Raw genomic sequence first — 12,233 nt, 5'->3', positions numbered from 1 at the left:
TATCTGTATATTCTGTACTGCAGTCTCCAAGATTCCAAATCGCATCTGCTAGAGTTGACTTTGATGCTGGCCTCATAAATCCGGACGAATCAAACATAGAACTTGGTTGACTAGACAGTTCATAAGCAAATATTTCAGATTTGTCTTCATATATACTGTCTGCTGCGACGATAAATCTCTGAAATAAAAGTTGTGGGTCGATTGATGCCATTTCAGGTTCCGAATTTACGCAAGTAGGTTTGTCTTGAAGTGTGATAGCCTGGTATTTTCTTTTGAAAGTAAACTCTGATACGCATTTATCTTCCATCGATTTTAATATACTGAGTCCAATATCTTTAGCTCTATCTGCATTCACATCTGATGTTGCTGATACACCCGTCTCTATGTTTCTCATACCCTCTTCCTCCACAAATGGGTTTCTCTCTTGAAGAAAGGAAGCAAATATCATAGTATCTTTAGTATCCCGTTTTTTGCGACTAACGCCATCTTCTTTATGTTGATCTGAGGAATAGAATTTTGTCCCGGTAAATGTCATCATTGCATTATTTACCTCAGCACAATCAGGCATAGATAAAATCCAGAGTGCTCTCTGGCTTTCACTCATACCTCGTCCTCTGGTAAGCCCTCCTGTTGTCTTAATGCTTCGCATTATAGCTTGCTCAATAGCCAAATCAGACGAAATACCTGCCCAATATTGATCTGTTCGTCTGATCACATGGTATCCTCTTTCAAAAAAAGCTGCTACTTCTGCATTTTTTTCCTTGAGACATTCCATTTGATTAAGATAAATCCATGCAGACTTTGCATACAGATTGTGGCCAGAAGCTGTAAAGTATGGTAGCATAGCCTTGAGGGATTCCAAATGTAAATGCCAATTACCAGTCCTCTCTGCCTTTATAAAATCCCGGAGGATGCATATCATGTCCATATACTGAAACCAAAGCTTTGCTATTCTATGCTTCGTTCGCGACTGTCGAAATTCTTCTATTTTATCTCTTATAATGTTTAATGCATTACTTTGATTGATATCTGTCACAGTCACATCTCCTTTCAAAAATAAATGTAATAGATCAGTGGCATTCGAAAATTCTTCCGTATAGCATGTATCGTGAATTTGAACTTTAATAGTATCATAAGTTTGAGTACAGTCTTCATCTTCGTTTTCCTCTGAGCTTACGTCTATTTTTGGAACTGGAATCCCATAAATATCTGAGAGTATCAATGCAGTGAGAGCAGTGTCTAATAATAAGTGTCCCCTTACAGCTCTAGCAATTGCCTTTCCACTCAACATATGTGATACCGCTGTGGATGCATATACAGTTTCAAAGATGTTCATCAATCCTGATCCAGACATTAGGTATCCGATGCTCCCGACAAAACTCATCTCTGCATGGAATCCTCCAAGTTTCAGTACGACAGACTTAAGTGAGCTGGTAGTGGGTTCGTTTTGAAGTATCGTCATTGCCTTCCAGTATAACGGCTGATCAAAAGTTAATATAGGAGTGCATTTGTTTTTCTTATCCTTTACAGACAAAATGGAGTGTTGTATAGATGCAGGACTCGTCGCTAGGATTAAGATCGATCATAGGAAGAAATGTAATATTTGACTGTCCGGGATAAGATCCACTAGTTTTATGCATTATAGCTGACCAACTTGCACTTAACTTTAGAGGCCAACAAATTTTGGATAATAGATCAAGCTTCCAAGTCTCATTTCCCATCTCTCTTTTCTTGAGTACTTCATATTTTAATTGCCTGAACGAGTTGGATTGTTCCTTGTAAAATTTGATGTTTATTTTCGCTAATGCAGTTATTTCTTTTATGCTTGGATTCGTACGAGGTACAGCTCTTGCTGTCTTGATGCCAGGAGTGGAGGCTGATATAATACCCATCCCATGAAAAGTTCCTAACCCATCTAAAGATCTTATGTTGTGGTCTACATTATCTGCAACGAACTGTACAACTGATTGATTGTCATTTTCTTTTTCTGTGCTTCTTGACGCAGCAGCGTTCATTTCAAATTTCTGTACCTCACTGTAGGATGAACAAAACCCAAGATTGTACAGTGTGTCGACAAGGAAACGGGAACCAAAGTGGTGGTGCATTTGAATACCTAAGCCAATCTGCAATGGTGCTATTACACTTCGTGGCCTTGTTGCCTGTATGATTGCATGTCCAATTGCTGAAATTTTGTTGATACAATCTGCTTCGCTAAATAACGAGTTCAAAAATATTCTTAGTGAACGAGGGACATAGTCAACATTTGAGGTCTCTGACTCCATTTCTTCTGCAGACGGATAATAAAGGTCTTTAAACGTTATTAGCTTGACGTCTTCTTTTATAAGTTGTGCTGCAGTTGATATGATAGATTTCTTTTCTTCTTCCTTATTTTCTTTTCCTCTACGGTTATAAAAAGTATGCAATATCGATGAAATGTTGTCTCGGAACGTCAGAATACTTGGTTTTCCTTCTTCTTCTGTAAACAATACTGATTTACCAAAATGATCCAGGATTTTTTTCTTCATGTGGACAATTGAATACGTATTCTCTACGCCACATATTTTTTCCATCTCACGTACTACATCGGCGATAGATATTTGCTTCCGATTCTTTTCTATTTTCAACATAATTTCCTGGAAACCATTTTCTGCAGTATCATTCTTTGGTCTACCTGCATAGGATGTTTTTCTTTTTTTCAAATTGTCCTCCGGTGTTGTAGCTATAGTTTGTGGCATTTGCTTCCCAGTTCTAAAGTTTGAATTGCATTGAGCATGATAAACTGCATCTGCCGCATGCAAATCAGAATGAGCCATCTGTATTCTATTGAAAACTTCTTCTCCCCATTTGTCATTTCTCTCTCTACATGTAGTTTCTTCCGATGACTGAAAATCTAAAGTTCTGACACAAACAACGTCATATCCTCTTTTTCTTTTGTAATTCTTTGCAGTTTGCCCACAGAACAAGCAGTTATCTTCAAATTTGAATAGTGGTTTGCTGGACCTTAAATCTCTTTCTCTATCACTAATTTCCGGGTCTACATTCAAACTTATTTTCCATCTTGTCGATTTAAGGTTTATAAAATCTCGTCTACAATCATGGTGAACTGTTTGGCCAGGAGCAGTTAATATGTCCTTGTGTCTGTCGGAGCTGATTTTGTTGATGTTATCACACCCTTTCTTTCCAAGTTTAATTGTGGGTTCACCGTTTTCCAGGAGCTTGTCACAAAAGATACAGCTGTCCATGATGCCATCTGTAAAAAAATAAAAAACATTATAAATTCATCCTTTTAATTTATAATTGAATATATATGATGTTATATAATAGCCATGAATTTAGAATTTAAATAAAACAAAAATATAATAGTGTTTCTACATGTACTAGAACACATTTGATAGAAAGCAATAAAATACATGTATAATAAAAATCGTCGGTTATATTGAATACAGTAAGAAACAAATATATAATTGGCTTAAAACGGTCAGAAAACGACGATTTCCACTAATTTGTTGTATAAAAGTGTATTAATGTTAATTGTCGTATGTCCTAATACAATATTGATGCAAAAAAAATAACTTGAAATAGTCTAAAATGCCTGTATCTCATAAGAAATTCCATTTTCATTCCGATAATTAAAAGTATAAAATGACGCCAACGGCGTTCCATACTTTTTTTTCTACCGAAATAGCCTTGGCTTGCAGACGTCATAAAAATGTAGTTTTTCGTTGTTTTGGGTATATTTTATAAAAGGGTAATTGGTTTTATTTATAACCAAAAGACATATCAGAGTTTTTCGGCCTACATTCAAAATTAATTCATTAAAAGGCGTCGACAGAGCCAGTCTGTGAATCGTAGACAAATATCATTTACTGACAAACAATCAGTATTCGGGAACATCTATAAATGAATTGAACATTATAAACATACCTATTATACAACTTATTGCCTTTTATTTCATTTAAATACTTACCAAAACCGGCAAAATTGTTGATAATATAACAACAAATTCGTCTGCTACATTGCAGTTATTTCCCTTTTGTGAACTCTTTCACTCTACGGCAGCCTGAACGTTACGTAATATACACGGAAATTATCAGCATATTTGTAATCGATTTTAAGAAAAAACAAGCCGATCGATTTTTGTCGATTTTTGATATGTTGTTTAGACATTACTTATTATTCATATTGCACAAAAAATTCTTTTGTTGCAATTTGTTTGAGGTTAAACTTTATTTTGACTAGACTATTTGACTAGTTAGTGATATCAAAAACCCTGGTTTAATAATTTTTCAGTAATACATAAATTTCTCTCGTTAAAATCTAAAACATTGTTACATACACGAGCGAATCGTACAAGTTGAGATATATAAACACCGTAAGATGGTGACAAGGGAACATCACCATCTAAAAACGGATAATTAACGATAGGAAATGAAAAATCATCCCTTTTATCATAAATTTTAGTATTCAGCTTTCCGTTAGTGATAAAGATATCAAGATCGAGGAAAGGGCAGTGGCCATTGTTAGTATTAGCTTTATTTAAAGTTAGTTCAGCAGGATAAATTTCATTAATATACATACTGAAGTCATCAATATTGAGAGCCAAAATATCATCCAAATATCTAAAAGTATTATTAAATTCGTTTATCAGATGTTGTTTTGATGGGACTTTGCTTATTTTTGTAATAAATTGTAACTCATAACAATACATAAAGAGGTCCGCAATAAGTGGTGCACAGTTAGTCCCCATTGGAATTCCGATAATCTGACGATAGACGGAATCCCCAAAGCGAACAAAAATGTTATCTAGTAAAAATTCAAGGGCATACATGTATATAGTATCAAAGAATGTCCAATTAATATAGTTTTTGTGTTTATTGCTACTAAAAAATGACCTAAAAGAGTTTGAACATATATATTCACATTCTGATTGTTTGAATGCCCATTTAATTAGGTGTGTGAATTTTTTCTTAATGAGAATGTGAGGCAATGTGGTATACAGGGTAGAAAAATCAAAACTTTGAACAGATTCAAAATCACCAATATAAGCATGCAATTTATCAAATACTTCCATTAGACTATTTTAAACCTCTCTTTCCTTTAAAAATACTAACCCTTTTTCGATAATAAGCATACAGACATGAAATTATTTGATAACTTGTAGACTAGCACGATATTAATGAACTGAGTTAGAGAGTGAAAAAGATCATTACAAGCGATGTTCCCCTACGTTTGTTATTTTGTAAACAAAAACGATGTGAGTTCTTAAGGTGTTTCATAAAATTACGCATCAAGCCCTTTTCTCTTTATATTTAAATGAAGGTGCCAAAATTTAACACACGAAACCGAAATATATTTCATATAATATTTGTAATAAATGAATAATCTTAAAGTGATTTTAATGTTTCAGCTTTTATTGACGATTAAATGTATAAATTTTATTTTCTCATTTTTTTTCAGCATTGAATCCTGAAATTTGGAATTATAAGCGATGAATTACACATTCGATTCCTTCATTTAGATAATTTTGTCGTGCTGGTCATTGAAATTTACCATCGAACTCGGACATTGTGTCGATAATGAGTAAATATGAAGGCGTGCCTTCACTACTATTGTCTCAAATCTGAACACATCAACTGAATGAGGCACCGAAATTACACGAAAATAAAACGTATTCTTTGTACAAGGAAAATGTCAAAACATCCTGACGCCAACATTTCCAAATTTACGGTATACAAAAGGCATTGTGAATAAATGTCAATTAAAACATGAACAAATTATAAATGGTCTAATTGGTAACTGATTATTTTATTTTCTAATTGTTGATGAAATTTGCATTTCCATTACTCAATTTGGAAGGAGCAAGTTCAGTTGTCAAAGCATTCCGTTATAAAAATATCAATTCTTAAATGCACTCAAATATTTGTAACTAACATATATGGTAAATACATAGCTCGTCAAGATATAATATAAAAAAGAGGTCTGATATGATTGCTAAAGAGACAACAACTATCCTCTAGCGACTAGAAACTATATGTAAACAACTATAGGTACCCGTACGGCCATTACCTAAATATGCTAGACAGCGACATACGACAACCACTGAACCACAGACCCTAAATATGTGTATGCCTAAGCCACTGTATAATCTGGAGCACCTGCTATCATCTTGATTTGTTTGTGGGATTCGTGTTACCTAGTCTTTTTACTTTGAGTTGATTTTCTTTTGATTGGTTTTGATACTCCCTTTGATATCATCTGTTTGCACAAAAATTAGTTAGTGTTATTTTTATTTCGGAATCTTTGAGTTTGAAATACTCAACCAAGATGCACTTTTTTTTATTGATAAGTGTTTTTGGACAAGTGTGTCTGTTGTTCCGTTGTTTTCCTTTTATAATTGATGTCTTTCCCTTAGTTTTAATTTATAACCTGGATTTGTTTTCTCTCAATCGATTTTTGACTTTTGAACAGCGGTATACTACTGCGTCCTTTATTATGCACATTGTGCTAAAATTTCGTTTACCCTATTTTCACCATTTATTTGTATTAAAAAGGGAACATGTGGAAAGAGTGTTAACGTTTTGTACAATCAACTGTTCCTACAGTTGTCAAACCTAATACTGAAAACAAACTTCACGGATAATTATAATTTCATTCGTTTAAACGGGCAGTGCATTAGAGTGAAATTAATTTCTCCTGGGTGTTTCATCATATGTAGCATAGAGGGCGTAATGTTTTCCCGCTTCAAAATTATTTTCGCGGTATTTTATTGCCTATGTTATCATTCAGCACGACATCGTCAATCTGAGCAGTCGAATTTTCTTGGTACGCTGCCTATCTTGAATTTGACAATGAACCCAGATTCTCCATTACTTGAGGAATCTCCTGCATGGTGTTTCACAACAGGACATTTTCAATACTAGTAAACAACAATTAAACTTTCAACAGCAGCCCTTTCGAGAACCTCATCCCGGTTGTATATGCCGTTTTCCCGTTATATTGCAACATGTCCAGCATGAGCGGAAGTCAGTCTTAAGTTTCAGGAAGGAGCCTGCTATGGTTGTGGATAACCAATATTTGAGGAATAGATGCCTATTCAACTCGAAAGCAGTCTATGGTCCAAATCAGGAATTATTTATAAAAGATGAGTATTTAAATATTTATATTAGTAGTCAATCGAGTGCACACTTTTCTCACACACGACTACATTGAATATGAACAAGGTCAGTCTTAAATTATCGTCAGAGATAGATTATAGAGATATATTGATTTTTGGTATAACATTGGTTGTCATGATTTCATTACCGACAATTTAAATACCGATACCATTTTACACGCTTATAAATACTCTTTTGTTAAAATTGTACTACACGGCTGTCCGTTTGTTTACAAAACATTATTCTGCTATTACATACAGTGATCTTGTTTTATAAGCTATTGAAGATCTTTTGTTTAGAGGACTTATTATTGAATGTACTGATGTAAACCAATGGTTTGCTTATTCACTTGCCACCACATGCTACCTCTGTTCTAAACAATGGTAATCAAAGTTTTAATTTTAGATATATATTGTAGGTCATGTCATTTACATCTATGGAAAACACCTTTGTGAAATCAAGTTGAAGATATCTTGGTAGATATGCAATCTAATTAAACATATTTTTATTGTTTAACGTTTAACATTCAGCTTATCGCCAGATAGGCATATATACGATCTGCATTCTGATCATCTTGGTTTTTACTGAACATATGACGAGGTATAATAGTTAAAGACTACTAATCCTTGGATGGAAGTTCATATATATTTTTATTCTCGTTCTCCTTTTCGGATGAAGTTTTGCTTAATATATATTTACTGAAGTTACGTGACCACTAATTAAATTGATGTGAATGATAAGAAATTTAAATTTTATGTATATAGATTTATGGATTTGTCACCGATTCTGATATTAACGTGTGTACAGATTTTGCCACCTGAGTTAGACAAGACCTTATTGATCAAAGTGGTTGTATCCACATGGTCTCCCAGTTATACATTGACATATTTGGTTACTAAAGTATGTCATTCATACAGACAAAGCTATCATAAGCATAACCGTTGAGAGACTCATAACTGTTTGATACCATAAAACAAGTTAAACTATCTTCAGAATATTGAGGTTAATTTTATGGGAGAACTGTAGCTTCCGTTGGTCAAAATATATCCATTTCGTATATATGTCATAGGAATGTGGCTATACTATGATTGAATCATTAGTTTTGATGTTATATCAGCCTATATGAATCTAATATTGGACTTTCAGTTCAGTAAGATTATTGCTCAAGGTATGTGTCATGAATACGATGTATACCATAGTTCTATTTGGAAGAACTTAGTACGGCTGTTAAATATATATGGCTTCTTGGACGGATTTTATGAGAGATAAACGCATTGATGGTTTACGGATAACCAAAACTTTTTGTTATTGTTTATATAAGGGCAGTATGAAGCCTTATTTGCAGATATTGCGTATGTCATTTTTGTGACTTGTTAGAAGCACAATTAAGTCTTGTTCTTAGAGGTTGAATGAATACCTAGGGCATAGATAAAATTGCAGACTATATAAGTCGTATCATAAATACTGATGACTGCCGTTTTGCAGTACATAATTTTGAATATTTGGATTCCCTGTTTGGGTCCTCATGAAATTAATTGGTTTGTTAGTGATCATAACCATCGATTACCTGTATTTTACTCCAGGTATTGGAATGTACATTCATGTTTATTGATGCGTTCACTATCTATTGGCAAGGTTTTAAATGAGTGGTATGTTCCCACAGTTTGCCTATTATTGAAAGTCCTTACGTGTACATGCAGCAGTGTAAGGCATATTTTACTATTATTTTACCATTTGAGGAGATCGGCGTATTATTAGCCGTTTTTATATATCAAAGGAGATAGAAGAATTTATCAGAAGGTATAAATGGGTGGTATGCTCCCCCAGTTTGCCTATTATTGAAAGTCCTTATGTATACATGTACAAGGCATATAGAACTATTATTTTACCTTTGTGGAGATCGGCGGTTTACTGGCCGTTTTTATGTCCCAAAGAAGATAGATTAATTGATCAGAAGGTATAAATGGGTGGTATGTTCCCCCAGTTTGCCTATTATTGAAAGTCCTTATGTATACATGTACAAGGCATATAGAACTTTTATTTTACCTTTGTGGAGATCGGCGTTTTACTGGCCGTTTTTATGTCCCAAAGGAGATATATTTATTGATCAGGTGTTGGGTTTACATTACCTACTAACAAAGTGGTAGAGGGAATAAATCGGCTTTTGGTATATGTATTTACCATTTACGGTGTTGGCTATTAGAATGGAGTTTAGGGTGACATTAAATTAACTAGTATTAACTTGGTGATAGTTTTCATGTATTGGGGTAATTTTTATTGCATATGCTTTATTGTAATTTTTCATTTTATTGGTGTATAATGTATTGTATTGATGAATTATTTGAAAACTTGGAAGGAACCACATATCAATTTAAATTTATGTTATTTAATATGTTTTTTCCAGGTGTTCAGAAACGATATTGCTTTGTCTAGTCCTGTATGTATCTGTATACTATAGTATAGAGGGGTGCACTCGATTACTGGTGTAGATTCTACAACAGATTCTCAATTAGTGAAATATGTTTTTGAGGATGTTGAAAAGAAATTAGGCCCACAAATCTGGAAGGAAGAGCCGATGAGTTATTACAGGATGCGTATAATAAGTTATTTTGTGTATATAATCGTTTTACACAACGTACCATTGGTGCGTGTATATTGGGATATCTATGTTTTAAGTGTATCAGAATTGTTGAATCTGCGTTATTATGCAATTAATTGCAAGTCAATACACATTTCAATTTGTATCGGAAAAACGGATATTTACAGAGATGGAAACTGGTTTATTATTGTGAAAAACGCACACATTTGCGTCCAGTCCTAATTTGGAATTATATATGCATAGAGTAGCATTTAATCTGATTAAAATTTGTATTCATTCAGGAATTGTCACAAGTGAAAGAACTTTTTTGTTTTTCGTTCAACAAATTAGCCTTTAAACTATACAAGGATGAGGGAATTTACTTTGATGCAATTTTCTCCATTTGTTACCGATATAAAAGCATACGGTTTATATAGTTTACGATCTTGTGGTGCTATTACCGCTGCAAGGTTTGGTTTTTCAGATAGACTTTTTAAACGTCATTAACGTTGGAAGTCGGACACTTCAAAGGATGGCTTTGTGAAAGAAGATTTATCAGAACGTTGGATTGTTTCTCAGAATTTGGGAAATGAATATCTTTTTTGTTTTATTTACATTTGGACTATATAATTTTGCATGCATAGTACTAAATAGCTTCCCGTTCTTTGGGTTCAGCATCGGCGTTGTCGTGCGACTATCCACTTTACAAAGTCTTTTGGTATTTATTATAGCCTTTTATGGCGTTTATATGCAGAGTGTGTACATATATATACTTGGATATTTGGTACAAGTATTGGTTATACTTGGATATTTGGTACAAGTTTTGATTATACTTGGATATTTGGTACAAGTATTGATTATATTTGTTTATTTGGTGCAAGTATTGGTTTTATGTCTACATTGATGGGTGGTTTATACCAGGAGAAATTGCAAATAATGTTGATATTATGGAATTGCATATATTTCGAAGTTCTGTTCCTAACATTAGGAAATTGTTTGAGAAATTTATTCCTATGTGTCAAGACTTAGGAACTTATTCATTTCTATGTTTCATATTTGAAATATTTAAATATTCATTAATGCACTTGTCCTAAGTCAAAATCCTGTTTTTCAGTGGTTGATTTTTGTTGGTGTGGTGTGTAAACTATGTGTTTCTCGTTTCTCATATAGATTTGAATTAGTTTACACTAGTAGTTGTTGGGCCCTTACTAGCTTGGTGTTCGGTGTTAACCAATGCACTGTTTTAAAGGCCGTAATTGTACCTGTAATTGTTAAGTTTTTGTACATTGTTGCTTTAATGGAAAGTCGTTTCATTGGCACTCATACCACATCTTAATTCTTATTTATACATTTTATATAAACAGCAAGCTTTAAGGGAAATACATGTATATTGTTGAAAAAGTAAAACTTCTTGTGTGATGACTTAGTTTTTTTTAATTCTACTGATAACACGAAGTAGTATCATAAAGGCTCAGTGTTCTGAAAAAGAAAATAGAAGGTTTACTTTTGATTCTTGATATAATTTCTATAAATTAAGTAGACACTCATTATATTTAATATGCAGCGCTCAACATTCATATATTGGAATTTAGAATGAAGTACATATACACAATGTCATTATTTTATGAAAATCATATGGTTACAAGAAATTAATAATGTCTTTGTTTGTTGCGTGGTACACAAGAGAATGAGGAATGATGAAATGGTGTATTGTAAATGTAGTTTAAACATATTTTATTGTTCAAAACAAATGGATTAGACACAAGTTTTCAATATTGTGAATATATATAATTGTGATACGGACCTTAAATTATGGCGTTAAAAATGCGGATAAAGGGATGACAAGAAAATAGATTTAATGTAAGTATCGTTTTTGTTTTAACTTCAATAATTGGAATTCATTGAGGCGAAACATTATGTTAACCGTTATGAACAACAAATCAATCATTCGAACAATGCATCGTCTGTACTTTAGACTAGTAAATAAAACAATAACCAGTAGGGTTGTTATCAGAGTGAGAAACGTTGAGTTTCTTTTATATATTTATGTACTGCTGAAAATATTACAAAATTGTCTTTTGTATCTAAGTTGTCATTTCCAAACAATAACAAATCAATTGTAACAGGAATGTCTAAGTGGGTCAGTTCAGTAAGCATAACATTTCTTTGCGATGCAAAGTTATTACATTATAATAAATAGTGTTCAACACTTTCACTAGTGTACCCACATGCACAATATGCATCATGTACTAAATTGGCCTTGTTTAAATCTGCGCTAAGTGCACTGCACTTGTTGCGTAGCCTTGCATGTAATACAGATAGCAGTCTATCTCCATAAAAATAGTACCTATGAGGTTTTACATTATGAAAATACAGTTGTTGCAATTGTAACTTGAACGAAAAGAAAGTAGGAATTTGACGAATATGCAAATCTAATTCATTCCACAATGTAATAGAAGATGGAAAAAAAAGTAATTGTAGAATGATTTAGAGTGCAAAGA

This window comes from Mytilus trossulus, chromosome 10 (genome assembly GCF_036588685.1).
Source record: "Mytilus trossulus isolate FHL-02 chromosome 10, PNRI_Mtr1.1.1.hap1, whole genome shotgun sequence".
In the NCBI taxonomy this organism is placed as follows: Eukaryota; Metazoa; Mollusca; class Bivalvia; order Mytilida; family Mytilidae; genus Mytilus; species Mytilus trossulus.
This window is presented reverse-complemented; position numbering follows the sequence as displayed.